Source organism: Bos javanicus, chromosome 6, assembly GCF_032452875.1.
Source record: "Bos javanicus breed banteng chromosome 6, ARS-OSU_banteng_1.0, whole genome shotgun sequence".
Lineage (NCBI taxonomy): Eukaryota > Metazoa > Chordata > Mammalia > Artiodactyla > Bovidae > Bos > Bos javanicus.
In genome coordinates this window covers 100916601-100943686 of record NC_083873.1, presented here as the reverse complement: position 1 = coordinate 100943686, position 27086 = coordinate 100916601, and the positions used below count along the sequence as shown (strand labels likewise).

The window sequence follows — 27086 nt, the reverse complement described above, 5'->3', positions numbered from 1 at the left end:
GGACTAAAATACAGCCCAGTTCCCTGCTAAGACAAAGCATTGTGAATCCAGAGGAAGGGGGCGTTTAAAACAACTTGTACAAAGGATGAGTTGGGAGAGATCTTGCTGACCTGACCTCTAGATTGGGCTTTAAGTTGAAGCTGTGAGACTGGATGCAGTCCTCTGAGGAAGAAAGTATAATAGGGGAAAATCAAACAATAAAACAAACACAGAACCAGGAAGCGGCAAGAAGACAGGAGACCTCTGAAGAGAGTGAAGAAAAAAGGGATGGAAGTGCAGGCCAGTATCAGATCCCTAATACCCCAGGACAGAAGTATTTCAAGAAGAGAGCACAAAGGTAAACAGTATAAACGGTAGCAAGGGGGAGGTGGGCACGAAGATAAGAAGCTGTTGGATGTAACCATCAAGTCAGCCATCATTAGCAACCTCTGAGAGATTTTCAGTATTGTGATAGAAATAAATGTCCAATTGCAAAGAGTTATAGACTCAGAAACTCCAATACTTTGGCCACCTGATGTGCAGAGCTGACTCATTTGAAAAGACCCTGACGCTGGGAAAGATTGAGGGCAGGAGGAGAAGTGGAAGACAGAGGATGAGATGGTTGGATGGCATCACCAACGAAATGGACATGGGTTTGGGTGAACTTCGGGAGTCGGTGATGGACAGGGAGGCCTGGTGTGGTGCGGTTCATGGGGTCGCAAAGAGTCGGACACAACTGAGCGACTGAACTGAACTGACAGAGTCAGAGGGAGGCGAGGAAGCAAAGACAGAAAATACAAATTTTTCTTGGCACCAAAAAGAGAAAACTTGGTTGAGAAAGCTGAGTGTGTGTTTGTTCAGTGTAACAGAGGCCTGAACATTGGTTGTGCCCTGAGGAAAAGCACAGGAACAGGTAAAAGGACATAATTTATGAAGCAAAGCCTGGTTTCATCTTCATAAATATTTTGTTTAAAAGTTCCATAAACAGCATTGGCCCAGGAAATGCTTCAGCAAATACTCATTAATGAAACGACAGCTATTTAAAAATGTTCCCATAGCTGTTATATGTTTATCACCCCTTGTGTAATAAAGACTTCTGGCATGGAATTTTGAGCTCCTTCTTTAGTATGAGAACGCTTCCGTTCCCTGAGGATTTTCAGAGAATAGGGTACATGGTTGACCTCTTACTCAACAGGAGGAAATTATGCTTTCACCTCTTGCCCCTGAATAATTTTATCATCCAGTCATTACTTCTTCTGGATGAAGATAGAAATAAGACTGAAAGCCGGAAGCCTGGATGCTAAATGAGTAATATTTCTGGACTTAGTTCCCCTACTCTGTAAAACGAAGGATTTAGACTTGCTCATTGCTAAGTCATCGCAGCTCTAAAAGAACCAAATGAGCAGAAAAGACATATGTAAATCAATGCTTGTTCTTATTTTATTTATCACACAACACACTGAAACAATGCAGGTCCCCAACAGTGTGGGAGGGGTGTGTTTTATTATGTATGGGATAGTCATAGAACAGAGGATTATACCCTTGTCAATTATTTGTTTTCCAAGGTGTTCTGAAGATATAGAAAAAGTTGCCAATAAAATTTTACATGAAAAAGGTGGAGTCCAAATTTGCAGTGTGAAGCTGATTTTGTAAAAATAAGGTGAAACGAAATATTGGTGCCATATTATGAACACAGATACAGAAGGAAATCTAACAATAGGAATTACTCTACTGGAGAGTGAAATTCGTGACAATTTATTTTCCTTTTATATTATCATTCTCTTTATAATCCTCGTAATAGTTAACTCCTTTGTGAGTTAGGAAAGGTATTTTACATTTAATGTTTTACAGGAAGGTCACTTTCTTTTCCATTGTACTCAACTCTACTTAAAATGTTTTCAAGTGGGGAGGAGGACCTCTGGGTGCTAACTTTCCTGATGGACTAGCCCTGTGCTCTGGAGAAGGACTACAGAAGATATGCTTGATATTAAACATATTCAAAAGCAAGTCGGTTGGAGATAGAAGATACAGACAAATGAAAAGTGCCCAGAATTATTATTATTTTCTTGTTAATTTGGAAGTGAAGTGAAGTCACTCAGTCGTGTCTGACTCTTTGCGACCCCATGGACAGTAGCCTACCAGGCTCCACCATACATGGGATTTTCCAAGCAAGAATACTGGAGTGGGCTGCCATTTCCTTCTCCAGGGGATCTTCCCAACCCAGGGATCTAACCCGGGTCTCCTGCATTGCAGACAGACAGACGCTTTACCGTCTGAGCCACCAGGGAAGCCCTGTTAATTTGGAAAGATGTCAGCATTTTACCTAGATCTTTGTAACTTATCTAATCTTTGTTTAAAGCTTACCAAAATAATATTTGGCTTGTAAAATTGTCTTAGACTCAGCCATTTTTATTTATTCTTCTGTTTCCACCCCCCAACTATTAATACAGCAAATGCTAGCAGCATCTTCTTCTAGCAAATGCATTATCAATTCCACAATGCTTTCAGCGAAATCAACAAACCAAAAAGGGGTATTGGAAAATGGCTGATACCTCTATGTCCTCCAACTCTACTTTTTAAATTATTATTGACAATAGGCACCCGATGCTGTTTCTTCATAGCAATTTACAGTTCCAAATTACTCGTTGCTAACAGCAATTTCATAATTTGTTAAATGGCATTATATAATGAAATTTTCATGTTTTAGCATGCCCCAGCAGTGAACTAAATAGCAAACACTTTGGTAATAAAATATGAAGTAAAATATATATGGTTTTTGGATCATGTATTTGTTAACAATCTTTTAAGTTATATTCACTTAACAGACACTTAGATCTGCTGCTGCTCAGTGGTGTCTGACTCGTTTTGACCCCATGGAATGTAGCCTGCCAGGCTCCTCTATCCATGAGATTTCCCAGGCAAGAATACTGGAGTGGATTGCCATTTCCTTCTCCAGAGGATCTTCCCAATCCAGGGACTGAACCCACGTCAACGGTGTCTCCTGCATTGCAGGCAGGTTCTTTACATGCTGAGCCACCCGGGAAGCCACTTATTGCACTAAAACATACCAAAAGAATCTCAGTCTTTAACCACATCACCTCTTCAATTGTCCAGAAGTATTGATTTAGTTCATCAAAAAAGGCCAGTATATAAGGATATAGTTCTGCTGTTTGAGCATCTTTTCTTTCCTGAGAGGCTGCAATTGAAAATAAGCTAAATGCAGATTTTTATCAGAACAAATCAATTATCTCTCTGTTCACCAATTGAAGAAATATCAGTAGCTTCTCTCTCTAGTTCACATCCTACAGCATTAAGCTTGACAGCCCCTTGGAAAGCATACATCTTGCTCACTGAATTCTAGTTTAAGAGGGGCTAGCTTTGACTACTTCTGGAGAATTCTCACAAGGTTGTGTGAAAAAAAAGGATCCTTATAAGGCACTGTGGGCTTCCCAGTGGTACAGTGGTAAGGAATGTGCCTGCCAGTGCAGGAGACTCAGGAGATGCAGGTTTGATTCCTGGGTCAGAGCAGGAAATGGCAACCCACTCCATTATTGCTGCCTGGAGAATCCCATGGACAGAGGATCCTGGTGGGCTACAGTCTAGAATGTTGCAAAGAGTCGGATACAACTGGGTATGCATGCAGACACATAAGGTATTATCAGTGAACACTGTCACATGTTAATTTATTTCAAATTTTCCTTCTTTACTAATTTTAAGAGTCATTTTCTAAATAGAAACCTTCCCAAGTGTGCATTCCTAATGACACTGAGTTTTCAGTGATAATATATATCATGCGTCAAATTTTCTAATTAGGTATGAATGTGAAAATTAAATTTTAATTAACCTGAAACAGTCAAGTAGAGAAAACTTTTACTGAATTAACATAGTATTCTTTCCATTTGAAAATAACACATGCCATTTAACTAAAAGTAGGGGGCAAAAATAAGCAAAATTTCTACTTTTTAGATAATGTTTCTACATTTACGCAGACCCTAAATTCGCTGTTGCAAACAAAAGATAGTCCCTAGTTCATTGTTTCAAACAGAAAGAGTTTGTCATATATATCACAAAATGCTTTTACACCTAGGACCAACTTCCACAGCGACTAGGTGAAACCTGTTTTTTTTTTTTTTTAAATAGTTTCAGTTTGAAAAGGGCCTTCAATACAAAAGACCTCACAGCGTAATTCTTTATAAAGCTCTATGATCAAGGAATTAGCAGTGGATTCTTATTAAAGCTGGAATGTAGAACTACTCTGGACTCAATCTATAGCTTCACGTATTGTCTAACATATCCAGTTTTAATTTCTTTCTTGTGTCAAACAGAATTAATGATCAAGATCATTGAGAAACCAGTGATCCATTTTGCTCTGAAATGCACTACATAAAAAAATGTGGGAAGATAAGAAAACATATATTCAGCTACTAAATTCAATGTTTTATGGCATTTTCAGCTTAGAAAAATCTGTAAATAAGAGAAAGATGCAGTTTTTAAAAACCAAGATATAATGGAGACAGTTAGCCTTACTTTCCTCTTTTTTTCCCTGAAGTTTCATCAGCACACAGAAGAACAGCAGAGACTAGATGACAATGATCATTTTTCCTTTTCTCTCTTTTCTACCAAGCAGTATTATGCTATTTCTCAGACACACATGCATGTGAACAGCATATGTGTGAATGAGGCTAAAATAATGTACTTAGTACTTGTCCACTCACGCATGCTCAGTTGTGTCCAACTTACTGTGACCCTATGGATGGACTGTAACCTGCCAGGCCCCTCTGTCCATGGAATTCTCCAGGTTAGAATGTTGGAGTGGGTTTCCATTTCCTTCTCCAGGGGATCTTCCCAATCCAGGGATCAAACTCTCGTCTCCTTATCTCCTGCATGGCAGGCAGATTCTTTTCCCCTGTGCCACCTGGGAAGCCCAGTATTTGATTAATACTAATTAATATTATAGCCCCCTTGAAATTGGTTAGTCACTGATTCCTTGACACATACCTCCGGTAATTGTGTAAAAAGGAAAACAAACAGCACTTTCTGTATCTGATGTAGGAATGAGGTAGTTATCCCAGAGCCACTTCCATGGCAACTTCTACTACAGAACACAACTAAGAGTTTGGACACAAACCAAAAGCCTCCTAAGCACCTAAAATAGATGTCACCATGTCTGTGCACTTTGGCTCTGCACTTTCCTCATACAAGGTTCTCTTGGGTCTTCGGATAAAGTTATAGCCTCTCATTCCTTCCATGTTTTTTTTTTTTTTAATAAACTTGTTTGTTTTTTGGTTTTCTTGTGCACAGCACAAATGAAATGATCATTACAAAGAGATGGTTGAAGCTGAAGAGAGTTAGTAGAGGAATACAAATTGTCCACACCAGCAGGTAAAGAGATCACAGTTCCAAATGAATGACGAACACAAGAATAAAAAGTCCCATAAAAATAATACAATTTTTTAAAGCACAGTAATTATGTGACCTTATGACGTAAAAAGGATGGCCTTACACACCACAGAACAGGCCCCGCAAGTATTATTATGTTATAGAATAAATCTATGATGTGTATTCATGATGACAATACTGAGAAACTCACAAAACTTTGAATTTAGTCCTCTCCAGAGAGACAGTAAAATATCTAAGGCTTCCCAGGTGGCTCAGTGGTAAAGAATGCGCTAGCCAATGCAGGAGACTTGGGTTCTACCCCTGAGTTGGGAAGATCCCTTGGAGGAGGAAATGGCAACCTAATCCAGTATTCTTGCCTGGGAAATCCCATGAACAGAGGAGCCTGGAAGGCTACAGTCCATGGGGCTGCAAAGAGTTGGATACAACTGAGCACATACATATTATTATAGATTTCAGAAAGATAACTCTCCAAAAATTGGCTAAATTCTCTCTAAACTTTAGGAGTTTTCAGTAGTAAACTTCTAAGCTTCCTTTTCTGGAAAGTCCATAGATAGAAAACTCCTTAGTTCTCTGTTACTTGTTTACTGACCAGCAGCGAATACTATATATAGTATTAGCTAACCAGGCCTCTGGGGCAAGAGGGACATCTCAGATGACAGGGGTAAATGGGGTCTTGTCTGTCCACTCCACTGCCAGGTGGGCTACTCCTCTTCTGCTCTGAAAACCCCTTTAGAGCTCAGTGATTTGAACTCTTATAGCAGATATCACTCTTAGAAATGCTGTCCCTTTAAGGTGGACGAACTTAATAAGATAAACTTCATCCAAAAATTAAAAAAAAAAAAGAAAGTTTACCAGAATTTGTAAAACTAAATGGGGGTAAAGGGAAGGAAGGGTTAAAATGAACAAGTATAGAAACAACCTAAAGATAAAACTCCAGTTTAAAAACTCATGTTTTCCAGGTCAGATACACCAAGCTGTGATGAGGTCAGGGAGACTTGATCCAGACAGCTTAAGGGCCTGGGCTTGCCCGGTGCTGGTTCCCTTATCTGATTGACTCTATAGGTTCTGCACTTCAAGCTGACAATGGATTAACCAACCTCGGCCCCTCTTCCCCAAGTCAAGAGCATTCTGTACATTCTGTAATACTAAAGCATATCCTGCTTTATTCAACCTGATCAATAAAACATAAAAGCCACCCATGACAAGAGTCAACAAAGGACAAAACTAAACTAAGATTCAATATAAAATAACAACAATTCTTAGTTTCCTAAAAGCAAAACAAGATCTTAGCAGCTTCAACCAACAACAGCTCCAAAACAATACTGAAACACTCAAGAGCTAAGATATTCTAAGAGTGTGTTTTCTCTCAGAATAGAGGCAAAGTGGGAGAAAAAGGTCAGATGACCACAGAATACTTGTGCCTGAAAGAAATGAACCTTGAAGGAGATTTCTATGAGTTAAAAAACAGTACCTTATAAGTAACTGGTCTGGTCTACTCACAGCTGTTTCCAGTGTCGACTCTTGTTTAACTGTCTACTGACTTCAGTTTAAAGTTAATTCTGTTGGCAAAAAAGTACAGAGCTTGTCTGGAAAGTGCTGTTGGGACATAAACCATTCCTTTCAAAGCGGTGGTAGCTGTATTAAGTTTTCTTGTAGAGGGGGATAGAAATCCTTCCTGTAGCAAATCTTCTTCCTCCTTCCCCTCAGACTTACTCAGTATCCTCCTATCCCATATATTGAAGAAAGAGACAGAGAGGGAAGGAAAAAAAAAAAAAAAAACACTGCCAGGAAATATACCTTAAATAATGTAGTATTTGAGCATTTAGAAATAGACCAAAAAAAAAAAAAAAAGTGGGGGGGGGGGTTTAAAAATGAGAACCAGAGAAAGCACATCAGGATCTTAAATATAATTTAGCCCAATGCCTTCACTTTATAAATAATGTAAGTGATGCCTAGAGAAAATACGCTTTGTGCAAAGTCACTCACAAAGCTCATATGTGTCAGCTAAGAATAGCTATTGGATTTCACAACTCCCAGTTCAAGGCTTTTTCTATTACACTATTGTACCCAAGGGGAAATGGTTTACCTTTTTCCTCTGCATCCTTGTAGAATACCCACACGAGCTGGCAGCAAGAAGTAATACAATGTCAGAACCACCTGTTCTCAGAAAAAAGCATTTCCCTCCACTTCACAGTCCTTAATATTGAACATCTCTCTCTCTAATGTCTAATTTCTTCTATATTTAGGAAATAATATTTTCCTCTGCTGATTTTCCAGAATATTTTTTATGTCTCAGGAGTTGCCATTTTTCAGGGGCTATGAATATCCTTTAATCCTTACAGAGGACTCCTGAAAAGGATGGAGCTGTGACAGTTGTTAGAGTAAGTAGTTACTTGGCTCTTGAATCAGAAACACATTATTATTACCAAAAATCTCTGCTTCTAAATTGTCTAAAAAAAATTTCATCATATATACAAGTTTATTTTTTGATCACTTTTTAAAAAGATTTTTTTGATGGGGACCATTTTTAAAGTCTTTATTGAATTTGTTACAATACTGCCTCTTCTTTTATGTTTTTGGCCATGAGGCATGCGGGATCTTACCTCCCCCAACAGGGATCAAACCAACACACTCTACATTGGAAGATGAATTCTTAACCACTGGACCACCAGGGAAGTCAGCTATTCTTGACTATGACTTTTTAATATACTTTGTTAAATATAAGATAAACATCACAATAATTTTTATTTGGTATCTGTCACATCACTTTTCCTACCTATATATGAGAAATTATTTTCTTGAACTGAAGGGATGATTTCTTTATTATAATTTTTTTAAAGTTTTCTTTTGAAATAATTCATTCACTTATTAAACAAATATTAATTGAATATTTATAAAGCTACCTCATCCATCCCTTGTGGAATATAATAACTGACAAGCAATAGCTTTTTCAGAGAAGTGCATAATTTTCAAATAAAATCAAAGGGTTTAGATGGGAAGTAAGGCCAATTTTCTATAACTTATGTTTTTCTTCATTCCCATGCATCAACCATGTGCCCAACATTTACTTACATTCTACCCATTGAGTCATTCACTCGCAAAAACATCCATCCTAGGGTCAGATAAGCCAAAATATGAAGTGGCCCAGGCTAAAATTGCTCTGGTCACTACTGATCTTTCTATTTGACATGACTCCTTAAAATATTAATGTCAAATCAACTTTACATGCTATGACTCAAAGACACAATTAACTAAATTCTCAGACCATTAAAGACCATTTTCAAACTTTTACTCATTCCTTATCTCAGAAATTCACTGTTTGGTTTTGATATTGCTTGTCTACTTTTAAGATTCCATTTATCTATGCTTGTCCTGGTCTTTGGCAGAAAGCAATGTAATTGTGAACAAATAATTGCAAAAGTATACTTTTTAAAATGAAAATTGGATTAGATTTTTAAAAACATTTTCCAAAGTGTTGAGTAATTAACATATACCATATAAATCTTCCAACCCTGACAAATAAACAGTTGATATTCAGAATACGTAAATGTTGAGAGAGAAATCTTGTAAAACATACTCTGTGCTTCTTGACACAATGGTAGATCCTATTTTCCTTTTGTTCTTAATTAATCTTGCTTGATTGAGCTCTAAGAAAACGAAAACCCCACAGACATTAACATCTAATCTACATTTATACCTAACACTAATATGTCAAATATGACAAGAGTTTGACACACAGATGTGTATTCCTTGGGTTTACTAAAATTTTTCCATATTTTTCCTTTACTTCTTAAGCTTTTACTCTTTATTTGAACATTTGGCCTTTGGGATGTTAGAAGGGGCAGGAAGGAAGTGTGAGTAAAACCTTAAAGGAGAAGTAGGCTGTGAGGAGGCACAGAGATTCAGATGGAATGACTGACGTCAGGGTGATTCAGGGCTGTTGAGTAGACTCAGGGGAAAAAAAGGTGTAGAGAGAAGTCACGTACCCGCAGGTTGTTTAGAACAGAAGTGGGTTGAGTCACAGACAATAGATTATAGGTACTGATTTCAGGAACCAAAGTCTCTCAAAATAGGGTAAGCAAAGAAAGAACCAGCAATTTTGGTGACCAGTGCAAGCAACAGGAAATTGGCCCTCAAACTTACTTTGTAATTCATAACCCTGTTCCTTTGTCCCCATTGAGAGGGAAGCAATTGCTGTCAATATGTGAAATTTAGCACTATCTAAAATAACACAGTGGTATACAATCATTTTAAAAAATCCTCTCTCTTTATATTTAGGTCCCTTGGACCTATTCCAGGTTGCCCAACTCTGGGCATGCTCTGAATTTCAGAGCCCTTAGGTAAGTTTAGGGGGGAAGAATTACTGTGTTATGAAGATGGAATCTATGGAGTTGAATTCCACTGATGGGAGTAGCACTTAGAGCAGAGGTGAACTCCAGGGCAGACTGTATTAACACAGGCAAGGCCATCGGAATTCTCAAACTCTCGGTATCCTCCTCTCAATTTTCAGGTTTACAGTAACATTAGAAGAAGGTTTGTACTAAAGAATCCCAGAGAGCAGTTTTGTGATAGCAGGGAAGGGAAGTGATCACGTGAACAGCTGTTAGATTATTTTGTGTTTGGGAAGAGTTTTCATAGGTGGACATTTTTAACTGTCCCAGGAGACTGACGCACATAAAAATCTCAAGCATCAACCCTCTTAAACTAGTTCAAGTTCCTGCTTGCTATGTTGCCTTCTCTGTTCACAGTCCAGTCTCCTCACAGCAGCCAGAGTCACCATTCCCCTCTTCATCTCCTCTGTTGGTTTCCATCATCTCCTGCTTTATATCATCCAACGGGTTCCCACCATCTCTCTCCTTCATTCCCTGCAGTTTCGCATTATCCTCTGGTTCACTCTTCAGTCATTAGCCATTATTCCTCGTTTCATTCCTACAAGGGTTTCCCATTATCCCCTGGTTCACACTGTCCAAAAATTCCCCTTCATTCTCTGCTTCATCCCTACAATGATTTCCCATGGCCCTCGGTATAAATCCAAATGCCTAGCCACAGCCTCCTAGGCTCTCCATCATTTTGCCTCCATTTATCTTTCCCACTTTTCTAAATGCTGTTCCGTTTGTCTAGAAAGTGCCTTCCTCATATCTTCACAAAACTATTCTCTTCTCAGCATTCAGAGCCCATTTTAAATGCTTCCTCTCCAGAAAAAGAATATCCTGACCACTCTGGTTAACCATCCTCCCGACCACATACACACATTCTCTCTACCTTGTTTCTCTACTTTGGTTTTTCTTCACAGCACTTACCACTATCCAAAATTATCTTTGGTTCTTTTTTAGTTATTCATTCATTCAATTAGTTTAAATATGTTCACTGTATCTCTTCTAGAATAACCTGCTATATAATGCAGGGAGCACAGCCTGGTGCTCTGTATGACCTAGATGGGTGGGAAGAAGGTTCAAGAGGGAGGCGATATATATACACATATATAGTTATGTATATATTGATTGATTGATTTGAGTTGCTGTCTGGCAGAAACAAAAAACAAAAAATATTTTGTGAAGCAATTATTGTTTGATTTAAAACAAATAGAATAAGTTTTATAAACTTAATTATAAAATATTATCAGAAATGTATCAGAAGTTACAAATAAGATCAGAACAATAAGATTTTGGCTCTTTTAAACCTCATCATTCCCAGTGTTCAGAACAGTGTCGACTATAAAATAAGTCTTTGATCAACATTTCTTGAATGAATTATTTATAGTCCTGCCTGGGTTACTACTCTTCATTCAACAAGCATCTAACCTAAGTCCACAAGCATGTGGGCGAAGACAACCCACCTTTACAACTGATGGAACCCTGAAAATCTCTTCGTGGCTCAGCAGCTAGGCATCTCAGAAATAAAGAGCCCCTATTGGGCTCTAGGTATGTAACTGTACCTACACAAGGGGACTCCAAGCCCTTAAATTTTCCTAACACAAAGGCCAGAGTATACCTCTGACTTGCCAGAATATCCTTTATGGATACATGCACCAGACTAGGTATGGGATTATATTTGCTAGAAGGTCCTGAGAGCTTCCGGATATTTCCTTTGTTTCCTAAACTCTACAGTAACTGCCTTTATTTAAACAGCAGATATCCGACAACAAATTCTATCCTTTCCAGGTGGTTTCAAGAAACTGATCTCAGCTGCCAACTCTTCAGGAGAAGAAGCTAAATCTTTGCATTCAAAACACATGTTTTCTAAATGAAAAGGGGGAAGACTAAGTAATTTTAGAGAGCTGAGCTCACAGATAATCTTATCCACCATCTCAGTCCTCCTCCACACTGATTCAGAGCTCTCCAGTGAGCTGTGAATTGGATTGCCTCCATCTCCTCTCCTACTGCTTCCTAATTACCTGTTCTAGTGAGTCAGCCTCTGGGTCCTGGGGCTCAGATGCACTGTGGGACGATGAGACTGGCTCAACACATGCTGGGTCCAGTCACATCAGAAAGGTACTGAAAGGGAAACTTCCCTGATGGGCCAGTGGTTAAGACTTTGCCTTCCAATGTAAGGGGTGTGGGTTCAATTCCTGACTGGGGACCTAGATCCCACATGCCTCATGGCTCTGCTCAAAAAAAAAAAAAAAAAAAAAATAAAAAAGAAGTTAAATAAATAAATAAGAAGTAATATTGTAACAGATTCAATAACAAATTTTAGAAAATGGTCCACATAAAAAAATTTCTTTAAAAAAGAAACATGCTAATGTGATGGTGGGCAAACACAGGGGGATTCCTTGTTAGGAAGAAAATGATTTTTCCCAAGCACACACACAGCAGTTGTCCCCTAGGACACAATGATGTAGAGAAAATCCCTTGCCAGAACACTGTTGCCACTAAATGGAAAATAGCATCATATAAATAACTGTTGGAAAAAAATGCCATTTTCTTATGGACTAAGATTAAATATTAATCTAAATACATAGGTGTCACTTATTTAGTCAATAAATCAAAGCTACAAATATTTTTTATTGCTTTCTTTCGACAAGGTTTTATGCTAAGTCATGAGGTCTCTCATCCTGGAGTCTGAAGTCAAGTTGGCCTTAGGAAACATCACTACGAACAAAGCTAGTGGAGGTGATGGAATTCCAGCTGAACTGTTTCAAATCCTAAAAGATGATGCTGTGAAAGTGCTGCACTCAATACGTCAGCAAATTTGGAAAACTCAGCAGTGGCCACAGGACTGGAAAAGCTCAATTTTCATTCCAATCCCAAAGAAAGGGAATGCCAAAGAATGTTCAAACTACCGCGAAATTGCACTCATCTCACATGCTAGCAAAGTAGTGCTCAAAATCCTCCAAGCCAGGCTTCAACAGTATTAGAACCAAGAACTTCCAGATGTTCAAGCTGGATTTAGAAAAGGCAGAGGAACCAGAGATCAAATGGCCAACATCATTTGGATCATAGAAAAAGCAAGAGTGTTCCAAAAAAAAAATGTACTTCTGCTTTATTGACAATGCCAAAGCCTTTGACTGTATAGATCACAACAAACTGTAGAAAATTCTTCAACAGATGGGAATACCAGACCATCTTACCTGCCTCCTGAGAAATCTGTATGCAGGTCAAGAAGCAACAGTTAGAACCAGACATGGAACAATGGACTGGTTCCAAATTGGGAAAGGAGTACCTCAAGGCTGTATATTGTCACCCTGCTTATTTAACTTACCTGGAGAGTACATTATGCGAAATGCTGGATGGGATGAAGCACAAGCTGGAATCAAGATTGCCAGGAGAAACATCAATAACCTCAGATATGCAGACACCACCCTTACAGCAGAAAGTGAAGAAGAACTAAAGAGCCTCTTGATGAAAGTGAAAGAGGAGAGTGAAAAAGCTGGCTTTCAAAATTCAGAAAACAAAGATCTTGACATCTGGTCCAATCACTTCATGGCAAATAGATGGGGAAACAATGCAAACAGTGACAGACTTTATTTTCTTGGGCTCCAAAATCACTGCAAATGGTGATTCCAGTCATGAAATGAAAAGACACTTGCTCCTTGGAAGAAAAGCCATGACAAACCTAGACAGCATATTAAAAAGCAGAGACAGTTCTTTTCTGACAAAGGCCCTTCTAGTCAAAGCTATGGTTTTTCCTGTAGTCATGTATGAATGTGAGAGTTGGACCATAAAGAAACCTGAGTGTCGAAGAATTGATACTTTTGAACTGCGGTGTTAGAGAAGACTCTTGAGAGTCCCTTGGACTGCAAGGAGATGCAACTAGTTCATCCTAAAGGAAATCAGTCCTGAATATTCATTGGAAGGACTGATGCTAAAGTTGAAGCTCCAATACTTGGTCCACCTGATGTGAAGAACTGACTCATTGGAAAAGACCCCGATGCTGTGAAAGATTGAAGGAGGGAGGAGAAGGGGATGACAGAGGATGAGATGGTTGGATGGCATCACCGACTCATTGGATATGAGTTTGAGCAAGCTCCGGGAGTTGATGATGGACAGGGAAGCCTGGCATGCTGCAGTCCGTGGGGTCACAAAGTTGGACACGACTGAGTAACTGAACTGAACTGAACTGATGAGGTCTCTATAATAATCCCTTGTTATATCATGGTATGATAATATTTCTGTATCCAGAATACAGAATTCCCTAGGGAAATAAGGTCTCTCTTCCTTTCTTTACTTCTTTATTTTCTTCAGTTTATTGAAGCCTGTATTTATTAAGTTCATATAGTGTGCAATGTTTGAGTATAAAGAAAAATACAAAATCCAACATAGGGGATCTTGGAGGTGAAAGAAGTCTACTGACTATTGGGAAATTAACACTGAATTATAAGAGAACACAATGGAGGGCTTCCCTGATGGCTCGGTAGTTAAAAAATAATCCACCTGCCAATACAGGAGATGCTGGTTTGACCCCTGAGTTAGGAAGATCCCCTGGAGAAGGAAATGGAAACCCACTCCAGTATTTGTGCCTGGAAAATCCCATAGGGAGAGGAATCTGGTGGGCTACAGTCCATGGAGTCTCAAAGAGTTGCACATGACTGAGCGACTGAGCATGAACACACGTGGCACTATAAGAAGGGACACGACCAAAGGTTTCCTTGAGGAGGGGCAACTAAGAAATACTTTGAGTGCATCAGGAAAGGAAAAAGACTAACATTTCAGGCAGGAGATAAGGATAGAGTTGGGCCACTTCAAGTAGTTCTACAGAGCTGGAAGGTAGAATGAATAACATACTGTAATGGGTAAAATATGCAGAAAGAAATACAGACAAAGACAAAAGCCAGAGTCAGGAACCTAGGCTTTATCCTGAAGGTTGTGGATAGCTACTAAAGGATTTTAAACATTGGCTATTTTGGTTTTAGACTGCTAAGTAGAAAAAGAATTTAGGAACAAGTGACCTAAAGGACGACTTAAGAGGACACTACTATACCATTGTAAGACATTGTGATGGTCTGGAGGGACGGAAAGACAGAGATGATCTCAAAAGATATTGAAATTGTTCCATAGGTAGGAAGATATAGGATAGACAAACTTACTCCCAAAATGTCCATAAAATCATTACAGAAAAATGTATACAGTGTTAGATGTGCATGAAAATGTAAATCCTTATTATACAAAAAACATTTTTTATAAATTCTATCCATTTGCTGATTAGTAAGCCGAGGCACCAAACTTAGAAGAGTGATAGAATTTGAACTCATGTTCCCATGGCTACAATATCATATTTTTTACGCTGAATTGTCCGTCCCTTTTAGGAGATCATAGATTTTGGATACCTTTTTAAACTTTGGTGACTAGGATTGAAGAGACTGGAATATACTTTGGCAGGATCTTAGAAGATTCCTTACTTAGGCAGACTGTTTAGATTTTTTAGTTATAAGCATGTTCAGATTTGAAATTCAACACAAACAATGGGCTTCCCCAATAGCTTAATAGGGTAAAGAACCCGCCTGCAATATAGGAGACATGGGTTCAATCCCTGGTTCAGGAATATCCCCTAGAGAATGAAATGGCAACCCATTCCAGTATTCTTGCCTGAAAAATCCCATGGACAGCAGAACCTGGGGGCTACAGCTCAAAGAGCTTCAGGAAGTCAGTGAGTGAATAAACACGGCATACAACACACAAAGAATTATATTTGCATTGTGTCTATGAAACTGTATGTTTTGCTCCCTGCAAAAGCACAGAACCTTCATCAAGTTCCTCTTGATAATCTAATCATTTTAAGCCTGAAAGATTTATTCACACTCTATAGAAGGATAGCCATTTGAAACCAAAATGAAAGTCGACTTGGCAGATATCCTAGTTCAATCAAATCAAATACTGAGTTTTGAGTACAATGCAGTTTGAAAGACAAATCAGCTTCAATGAGTCTAGAAGGGAAGAGGCAAAACTCTTGAGACACTGAAAACAGAAAGGGGCAGACAGCTCAAACAGGAAAAAAAAATGCTGAGATTTGCCTTAAAGTTGGAAGAGGGAATTCCTTCTCTAGCATATTTTGCAGCTACTACAGGTAGGATAACCATATAGTTCACTATCCAAAACTTGACTCTTAGATTAAAAAGAGGCACTGATTAATTACAGTGGGATAGCAGATAAAAACTAGGGCTCTTATAGACAAACCTGGATATACACCATCCTACCTAGAGGTTTGCATTAAACCTGTCTTTCAGATGATGATATTATCAAAAATGAGGTCATTGGTTTTAAAGTAACTGGCTCTTAAAGTGAGTCAAGATTGAAAAAAATATTTTTATACAACTTGGACAAGGTATTCAAATACGTATACAAGGGTCAGATCAACTGAACCATTTGGGATATAATAATCCTTTTAGTTCCATAGTTTATTGTATTAAAAAATGATGTCGAACAATAAAAATTACACTTCATTTTAAGACAGTAACAGACAGCAAGTATACAGTGTTTAGTAATAGTAGTGTTAGTCGCTCAGTTGTATACAACTTTGAAACCCCATGGATTATAACCCACCAGACTCCTCTGTCCATGGAATTCTCTAGGCAAGAATACTGTTGTAGGTAGCCTTCCCTTCTCCAGGGGCTCTTCCCAACCCAGGGATCAAACCCAGGTCTCCTGCATTGCAGGTGGATTCTTAACCATCTAAGAGACCAGTATCTGGTATCCCATAAAAAGTAATGTATTCACATACACATTTTTGCTATAAAATATAAAGATATTAGTCTCGATGGGTGCCCTGAGCTATTTTGATTATTTCAAAATAAGCACAGGCCTTATTTTTCAATGCATTAACCATAACAGAATCAATATTAATAACACCAAATTGAGTAGAATCTCAATCCATTTTTTTTCCTTAGATGAAAAAAATCCATTTTTTTTCTTAGATTTTTTTTTTTTTCTTAGATGAAACTATCCTTTATTATATGGCAAAGTTCCTTACTAAGCTGGACAAAAGGAAGGGTGAGCATAGCACAGGAAGTAAACATTCTCAGGTACAGACAGGAGATATCAGCCACAATTAATTAGGTTTCCAACCTTGGACAAAACAATTGACTACACTGGGGCTTAGTTTTCTCCTATTTAAAAAATGAGAGGATTTAGTTTGAGTACATCAGGGGTTATTTCAGATATGAAGTTGGACTATCCTCTGAGATAATTATCTCCCATATGTTTTATATTTGTTTAAGGTTTATTCATCTATGAGGACTAAAGATCTGTTGCATCATAAAAATACTAAAACAGCCAGTTATTGAAGAAACAACTGCACTGGTAACCACAATTATGATTTTTTTTAAAGATTTTCCAGAATAAAAACATAGACAGTGGGGAAACATTTTATTTTTTAGGGCATAATAGGAGGACTATTAGGATTTTCTTATGGGAAAAGTCATCAGATACAAAATGTTGAACCACCTAGTGCTTAATAGTTTTTAAATATTAAGCTTCTTTGGGCTCCCCAAACCACTGAATTTATACAGAAAAACAGATTTTTCTCAGAAGTGTAGAGTTGCTTCCTGACACTGTCACTTTTAACAAGGAAAGAATGAATCCACATTTACAAGACAGAGTGTTGGAAATAAATAGAGAAGGCTCCTCCCTGTGCTGTAGTCCTTGACAAGTTCCTAGATACATGAGCATGGTTCAGAAAACTATAAAAACAAAGTGCCCATCAATTCTTTGACATTGGACCTCAAGATTCAAGGCCAACAAATACAAGGAAGTCAGACTTTTTCCCCATATTATTTTGATTCCTTTCCAATGCATAAATAACATATTTCCTTATATATCAATGATTATTAATGATCAATGCAAAGAAATAGAGGAAAACAATTGAATGGGAAAGACTAGATATCTCTTCAATAAAATTAGAGATACCAAGGGAATATTTCATGCAAAGACGGGCTCAGTAAAGGAAAGAAACAGTACGGACCTAACAGAAGCAGAAGATATTAAGAAGAGGTGGCAAGAATACACAGAAGAACTATACAAAAAAGATCTTAATGAACCAGATAACCACAATGGTGTGATCACTCACCGAGAGCCAGACATCCTGGAGTACCAAGTCAAATGTGGCTTAGGAAGCATCACTACGAACAAAGCTAGAGGAGGTGATAGAATTCCAGTTGAGCTATTTCAGATCTAAAAGATGATGCAGTTAAAGTGCTGCACTCAATACGCCAGCAAATTTGGAAAACTCAGCAGTGGCCACAGGACTGGAAAAGGTCAGTTTTCATTCCAATCCCAAAGAAAGGGAATGCCAAAGAATGTTCAAACTACTGCACAATTGCACTCAATCACACGCTAGCAAACTAATGCTCAAAATTCTCCAAGTGAGGCTTCAACAGTACGTGAATTCAGAACTTCCAGATGTTCAAGCTGTATTTAGAAAAGACAGAGGAACCAGAGATCAAATTGCCAACATCCACTGGATCATCGAAAAAGCAAGAAAATTCCAGATAAATATCTACTTCTGCTTCATTGACTATGCTAAAGCCTTTGACTGTGTGGATCAGAACAAACTGTGGAAAATTCTTCAACAGATGGGAATACCAGACCACCTTACCTGCCTCCTGAGAAATCTGTATGCAGGCCAAGAAGCAACAGTTAGAACAAGACATGGAACAATGGACTGGTTCAAAATTGGGAAAAGAGTATGCAAAGCCTGTATACTGTCACCCTGCTTATTTAACTTATACTCAGAGTACATCATGCAAAATTCCAGGCTGGATGAAGTACAAGCTGGAATCAAGATTGCCAGGAGAAATATCATTAAGCTTACCATATGCAGATGACACCACCCTTATGGGAGAATGTGAAGAGGAACTAAAGAACCTCTTGATGAAAGTGAAAGAGGACAGTCAAAAAGCTGCTTAAAACTCAACATTCAGGAAACAAAGATCATGGCATCCAGTCCCATCCCTTCATGGCAAATAGATGGGGAAAAAAATGGAAACAGTGAGAGACTTTAATTTGGGGGGGGGGCTCCAAAATCACTACAGTTTTGGGGGGCTCCAAAATCACTCCAGATGGTGACTACAGCCAGGAAGTGAAAAGACACTTGCTCTTTGGAAGAAAAGCCATGACAAACCTAGACAGCATATTAAAAAGCAGAGACATTACTTTGCCAACAAGGTCTGTATAGTCAAAGCTATGATTTTTTCATTAGTCATGTATGGATGTGAGAGTTGGGCTATAAGGAAAGCTGAGCATCAAAGAATTGATGCTTTTGAACTGTGGTATTGGAGAAGACTCTTGAGGGTCCCTTGGACTGCAAGGAGATCAAACCAGTGAATCCTAAAGGAAATCAGTCCTGAATATTCATTGGAAGGACTGATGCTGAAGCTGAATCTCCAACACTGTGTCCACCTGATGAGAAGAACTGACTCATTGGTAAGGACCCTGATGCTGGGAAAGATTGAAGCCAGGAGGAGAAGGGGATGACAGAGGATGAGATGGTTGGATGGCATCACCAACTAGATGGACATGAGTTTGAATAAGCTATGGGAGTTGGTGATGGACAGGAAAGCCTGGAAGGCTGCAGTCCATTGGGTCCCAAAGAGTCAGACATGACTAAGTGACCAAACTGAACAAAAAATAATGAAGATGAATATAATGTAAAATTTAATGTTTCTACCATCTTAACCCTCACAAATTCTATTATTAAGGATCAACAGTTGTAGTACATCCACCCAGATGGTCTATACATTCGTCCATGCAACTATCTACATCTGCACACATACATACATATGTATATCTACAAATCTGGTTTTCAAAAGGTAAACACTTTCCTTATTTACCTCAATTTTTTAAATTATTAAAATGTGTTTACCTTTAGAGACAAGCAAGCCAACATAATTACACATATGTCTTCTTTAATCATCATAAATTTCTCTCCTCCATTCTTAATAACTTGGACTTACACAACTTCTCAGGTGGCTACAAAAAATAAATGCAATGATATTTTACTGGCAGTCAAGAAGCTTAACAAAATGAGTACCTAACCAACGTTTACCGATTTGAATGAATCATACCAAGGATCCTAACCTCATCAATGTGGAAGAAGCCGCCATTAAACAATCTCATGTAAATTGACTTCCCTACTACCCATTCCTCTGTTTTATCAAATGTTCAAGAATTGCTTATTTGAATACTTCTCAAGCACTGTTTTTGTGTGAGGATTTGTCTGTTTCAGATATGAATACTGTATTTTTCATCACTATATGACCACTAAGCAATAAAAAACCATACTTGAATAGATCCATCTTCATAAAAAATTATCCCCTGAAATTTCCTTCATTTTAATCAACACATTGTTGAATCTATTAATCCCTGCATCCTTATTTGAGATTACAAATGTCAATGAGTATTCCCCATAGTTCTATGGTGAAAAAGTGGTCCTACAGGCCAGTTTAGCCAGCAGTTATTGAACTGGTAAGATAATTACTGGCAGTTTTCACTTACTGAGAAAATAATTTTATTTTTCTTTCTAATCTTAGTAGATTCTTTATATCTTTATCCTGGAAATTATCAAGTCTTTTGGTTTTTCAATAAACTTCAACTTTGATTTCTTTCCTGATATTATTCAATGAATCTATCATCATCTATGTTAGTAATACTTTCTTATGAAAGAATATATATTTCAGTCAAAGAGAGAGATGTCATTGGACTTTGTTGGTGAAATGCTAGAGTGTTTTTACTCTTTAAACTCCATTTGTTATTGACAAGCAGACAACATTTAAAGACATGGGTAGATGAGATGATCAGAAAGAGTGAGTGTAACTAGCAAAGCTGAACAAGGACAGAGACCTGTGGTATTTCAATGAAGTGTTAGAAGTATTGGGTGTGTGGCATGTGTGTAGTTTATAAATATATGAATGAGACATATATGTATTGGAATTCACCAATCGGTGAAAAACTTTGAAGATTCCTGTTTCTACTCAGAGAGATATAGTACATAAATAGCTGTGCAAAGGTGGAAGGGCCATAATAGACATATGAGTCATTATTAGGTGTTTGTAAGGAGAAGAGAATGACAGAGGATGAGGTGGTGGGATGGCATTACCAATTCAACGGACATGAATTTGGGCAAACTCCAGCAGATGGCGAGGGACAGGGAAGCCTGGCATGCTGCAGTCCATGAGGTCACAAAGAGTTGGACACGACTGAACAACAACACTTTTTATTTCAGCACAATTTCAAACTCACAGAAAGACTGTAAGAATACTGCAAACAAAACCTATATACCCTCTACCCCAGTTTATCGATTTCCATCTACCAATCTCTGTATAGGCATATGACTTTTTCTCTGACTCACTGAGAGTGAGTTGGAGACAATGTGCCCTTTAGCAGTGCACAGTGTGAACTTCCTAAGAGCAAGGATATTTTCTTATATCACTTCCCCACAGTTCTAAAAATTATGAAATTTAACATCGAACAATATTATTATCTAATCCACAGTTCACATTCACATTTTTAAATTGTCCCACTAATGTCCTTTAGAGCTACTATTTCTCTAGTTCAGGATCCAGTCCATAGTCACCCATTGCATTCAGTGTTCTTTTTCTATAGATTCCTTTAATTGGGAACATTTCCTCAATCTTTGTCTTTATACATCTAAAAATTTTTAAGGGTACAGCAAATTATTTTATAGACTGTCTCCCAGCTTGGATTTGCCTCACATTTCCTTAGTATTAGACTCAGGTTATACATTCTTAGCAGAAATGTCAGGGAAGTGATGTTTTCAACACGTCATAGCAAGAGGCACATAATGGGAAGAAAATTCAAAAAAGAGGAGATACATGCATATGTATAGCCGATTCACTTTGCTGTACAGGAGAAATGAAAACATTGTAAAACAACTATACTCCAAAAAAAAAAAAAAAAAGAATCACATGACATCAGGTTGTTCTGAAATTGATGAAATTTGATCCATTTTCTTATCATACTCTTACACAGCAGTTTTTAGCACCCACTGATTATTTCTATATTAGCTGCCATTTTATTGTAAAAGAGAGCTTTCCCATCCCATCTATGTATGTATGTACTTATTTATATTAAAATAAACTCATGGATTTTTATTTTATTCAATTATTATAGATTTTAATATTGAAATTATTCCAAATGTGGCCAGTAGGAGCCCTTTCAGCCCAGATCCTCTGTCCTTTTTTATGTCACTATCATTCTTTGAGCACGTTCTTATTTCTGGGACAAAATGTTTCAGGCTTAGCTATATGTTCCCTGTCCCAGACTCAAATGAGTCTTCTCTCCTTGATTCGTCTTAATGGAAAACAGCATTTAGAAACCATATGCCACGGGACTTCCCCAGTGGACCAATGGTTAAGACTTCACCTTCCAATGCAGGGAGTGCAAGTTCAATTCCTGGCCAGGGAACTAAGATCCCACATGGCTTGTGGCCAAACAAACCAAAATGTAAAACAGAAACAAAATTGTAAAAGTTCAATAGAGATTTTAAAAATGGTCCACATCAAGAAAAACTCTTGAAAAAAAAAAAAAAAACCATGCCAAACACTCATACCATTGCTTCTACCGTCTTGCCAGACATAGCTAGGGGGAAAAAATTAAAGATATAGTACATATGCACACACACAGAGTATATATTTTATTTATTTAATCATATATTTCAATTCCTCACAACATAATTGGACTCGCAGGTTTAATATTATGGGCAATTATTACTTATACTTCCATTGCCTTTCCCATCTTTTCCTACATTTTTAAGTACATATAAATATCTCAAAAATAGTAAAATGATGCTATATCTTCTGTTCTATAAATAAGTGTGTGTGCGTGTGTGTGTGTGTTCAGTTGCTCAGTCATGTCCAAATCTTTGCAACCCCATGGACTGAACCCCGCCAGGCTCCTCTGTCCATGGGTTTTGCCGGGCAAGAATACTGGAGTGGGTTGCCATTTTCTTCTCCAGGGGGTCTTCCCGACCCAGAGATCAAACACATGTCTCCTGCTTAGCAGCAGATTCTCTACCACTGAGCCACTTGGGAAGCCCTAGTCCTAGAGTTAAATTAATTCAGTGTCACTGTGAGAATTTTATCATACATTCCCATTCTTGAGTTTTTGATTTTGGTTTCACAAAATCCACACTTGAGTAATTTTTTTTTTCCAGGAAGGCAGATAGGTATTATATCATAGAGAATATACTCCTACAGCAGCTTGGTGGATATATTTTCATTGGTATCACTTATTATCCTCCAGTATCTCCTGGCACTCACAATCTCTATGAAGATGTCAGAGGTAAGCCTGTATTGTTTATTTTTCCCTTTCTATGCAACTTGATTTTATTTTATCATCGGGATGACAGTAGAATTCTTCTTTTTCCCTTAATGCTAGATAACAGGTTATGTTTGGATATCCTGTTTTACGTCAACTTGATGGACCCATTCAATCTGCAGACCAAGATACTCTTATTCTTTTCTTCTTTCAATATGTTTTAAAATATTTTTCCTTTCCATTCATTGGTTTTCACCCTTCAGAGATACCTATTTTTCCTTCTTCTATCATCTTTTTGCTAATTATTCTAAATTCTGTATCTTCCCTCTGCTTTTGTCACAATTATTTCAAGCATTTCCTTCATGCCAGTGATCTCATCTGTAGTTCTGTCTTTCTTGATTCCAATTTATCTGTTAGATTTATGAGTCTTGTTAAAGTTCTCAGTTTGCCTCCTCAACTCTGAGCATTTTTTTTTCTGTTGTTTTATCATTGAGTTCACATCTATGGAATTCATGGTTTTTCTTTAGATAATGTATTTTCTTTCATAATGCATAACATTGGGTACTCATGGAGGACTTCAGATTTCTATCTCATTTTTATCTTATCTTAGGTAATTTTTTCAATCTATATTTGACAGGCTAGTTTCATTTGTTTTCATCTTCCTTCCTTTGTTTTTAAGTATTTACTTTTTTACTGTTACTATTTTGCTAGAGCATGTTTGCAGGTTGTCATGCCAACTCATTTCACTTTGCTCATGGTTAACAAGGCCTGCACATCTAAACAATCTCTTTTCTCTGAGCCTGTGAGCATGAATCTCTTTGACACTTTTCCCACCTTGTAAGAACACTGTTTATCTTTCCTTCAAAGCAAAGATGTCCGGACATTTCTTTAGGAGTCAGTATGTTTCTTTGATTGTGCCCACAGAAATGTCTTAAGATTTTCAAATTTAGACCAATTCCTTTCCTCAACAGTACTTCCAAGGGCCTAGTTATAAACAAAAGTTGATAATGTAAGCACTGCAGCCTTATATATACAAACATGTACTGTATTCTCCGGTTCACACATCAGAGAATCATTTGCCCAACAAAAACAAGGATAACAGAAATTTAATTCCTACATATCATAGTTTGGGAAGAGCCTCTCTTTCTCTCTCCAGTCATATTTGACATTTGTTAACAACAGCTAGAAATGTTATAACTGCCATGGCTAAAGCATAATACTAAAATTTGAAAATGTTTTCTTTCTTCTTTAATAACTTGCCCCGCCTTGCAGTCGACTGGCTGAAGAGCAGATGCCCCTTTTCTTCCTCCCTCTCAGGTACTCCAGTTGGTTTTGTTGTTGCTGAGATGCTCTAAGTCTCCAGGGCTTTCAGCCTATACAGATAACCCTTCTTCCTCTTCCATGGGCTTCCCTGATAGCTCAGTTGGTAAAGAATCCACCTGCAATGCAGGAGACCCCGGTTTGATTCCTGGGTCGGGAAGATCTGCTGGAGAAGGGATAGGTTACCCACTCCAGTATTCTTGGGTTTCCCTTGTGGCTCAGCTGGTAAAGAATCCTCCTGCAATTTGGGAGACCTGGGTTCGATCCCTGAGTTGGGAAGATCCCCTGGAGAAGGGAAAGGCTACCCACTTCAGTATCCTGACCTGGAGAATTTCATGGACTGTAGAGTCCGTGGGGTCACAAAGAGTCGGACACGACTTAGCGGCTTTCACTTTCACTTTTCTCCTCCATAGGAATGACAGAAATTGTATAGTCTTACATCATGTAATGAAGAGGATGAAGCATTCATATGAATGTGCTTATGTATCGTGTGTGTTTAGTATCCTGGTCACATAACACATACATTACCAACACACATATGAAAATTTGAAAGAAAATAAAGCACCTATCTACATGGAAGGGGCTTCCCAGGTGGCTCTAGTAATAAAGAACTGCCTGCCAATGCAGGAGACACAATAGACATGGGTTCAATCCCTGGGTTGGGAAGATCCCCTGGGGAAGGGCATGGCAACCCACTCCAATATTCTTGCCTGGAGAATCCCATGGGCAGAGGAGCCTGGTGGGCTACCCATGGCAACCACAGTGTCGCTCAGAGTTGGACATGACTGAAGCGACTTAGCATGCATGCACACATCTACATGGAAATAGACAGTTGAAAGTGGTGCAACCTAGAGAAAAAAATTTAGTGAAAACCAAAACATTAAAATATTATTACCTGAAGACTTGAGCTGACAAGGATAAACACACTATTTGAGATTATTTATTAAACGTGAAATTTATGAGAAAGTTTTCGTTTGATGTTGAGAAGCCATAAAAGGCAAGTGAATCCCACGTGGTTTGTTTTTTTCAAGTTAGAGCTAATGAGTGACCTTAGGGACGCAGGAAGTCTTAGTCTAGCGGGAAGCACTTGGCATAAGTGGAGAATTTTATGTTTCCTCTGATTTATGCTTTCATCCTGGGAGATTTTTCTTCTGTTTTTCACACGCTGTGTTTCTCTGTTTGTGGTCTCTGGTTACAAAGGGACAAGTGCACACTCTGCCAGTAGATGCTGGGCCAGGCATGGCTGTTCTTCTCAATCTTAGCAACATATGATCACCTGCAGATCCGCCTGAAAATACAGATTCTGATTCTGGCCCTAGGGAGAGGGTGGAAACCTGAGAATCTGATTTTCTTACACATCCCAGATGATGCTGCTGGTCAGAGGGTTATACTTTAAGGGGCAAGGATCTGCACACTACTGATTTAAAAGGTACGATTCTGTGTAAATGACCAAGAGATTCTGCAGGGGCCAAGGAGCAAGGGGTTCTTTGTGTTAAACTGCACTCCTGACACTTACATGCATGCTAAGTCACTTCAGTGGTGTCCAGCTCTTTGCGACTCTGTGGACTGTAGCCCGCCAGGCTCCTCTGTCCAGGGGGATTCTCCAGGCAAGAATACTGCAGTGGGTTGCCAGGCCCTCCTCCAGGGGATCATCCTGACCCAGGAATTGAATCTAAATCTCTTATGCCTCCTGCATTGGCAGGCAGGTTCTTTATCACTAGTGCTACCTGGGAAGCTCCCAGACATTTGAACAAGTGCAATCAATCCCAAAACCTTCTTATAATAATTTTATTATTCACTCCTTTCTTGTCTTTCTTTATCTCTATTGACTTTTCCAATTCCCAGCTCCTAGCTCATTCTCCACTTCCTTCTTTTATATATAAAAGATGGATGAATCACAATATTCAGAATTAAGAAATGGGGACATTATTTAGATGGATTCTCCCTTCAGGGCTTTAAGTATTTTGATTCTGCATTTCCATTGTTGATATTATTTTAGGCTGAAAATAGATTGCAAAGAACAAGACATCTGACTCAACAGTAAAGTACAGCAAATCAATGTGTTTAATGTTTGCACAAACTGTAATCCGTAAGTCATTAAGGGTGGGAAAAAACCAAGCTGATACTGACAGAAATAAAAGTCGCCCCAAGACTAAAAACAACCCTGTGCTCTTGAGTGTAAAACTATCTCTGCTCTGTTCTCAACATTTCATCACTAAAGGACTATGCTGTACATGAGATTTCACGTTTTCAATGACAGTGGCCACTGACTTTTTAAAAACTGTACTTTCCATTTGAAAAACTGGTTTCTCTCTTGACACCTAGAATTCAATTTTCAAATCTCTTCTTACTGCCTATTTCCATGATCTTTCATAGTTATTTTGCTAAGTTTTGTCCCTCTGAAACTACATAGTAATTTTTAAACTTAATTGCATTGTCTTAATATATAAGAAGCTTGCTAATAATAATTAAAAAAAAAAAAAAAAAAGCAGCAGATGCCCACAGCTCTTTATTTAAACTACGATTGTGTTTGGAGACCTAAGAGAATATGAAAATATTCTTACCCTTAAGAATTTTTCTATTCCTTCCTCAAAAATCTTTGTACATCCATACCTTAAAAAAAAACTCTCAATTCATATTTTTTCTAGCATTTACTTGCTAAATATTAATTATCCATCC

General features: G+C 38.1%; 1 protein-coding gene across 6 annotated transcripts in view; it reads right to left on the bottom strand.

Moving 5' to 3' along the window:
• The window catches only part of ARHGAP24 (Rho GTPase activating protein 24), a 914624-nt gene that overhangs the window by 227261 nt on the left and 660277 nt on the right, over nt 1-27086 (bottom strand). The window contains exon 1 of one of the 6 annotated variants that reach the window (XM_061420703.1): nt 6851-7137. The exons of 4 other annotated variants lie outside the window; for them this stretch is intronic. The gene's annotated coding sequence lies outside the window, so the exon portion shown is untranslated. Of the gene's footprint in view, nt 1-6850; nt 7138-27086 lie in introns of those variants that run through there. One more of the 6 variants, XM_061420707.1, reaches the window with a different exon arrangement.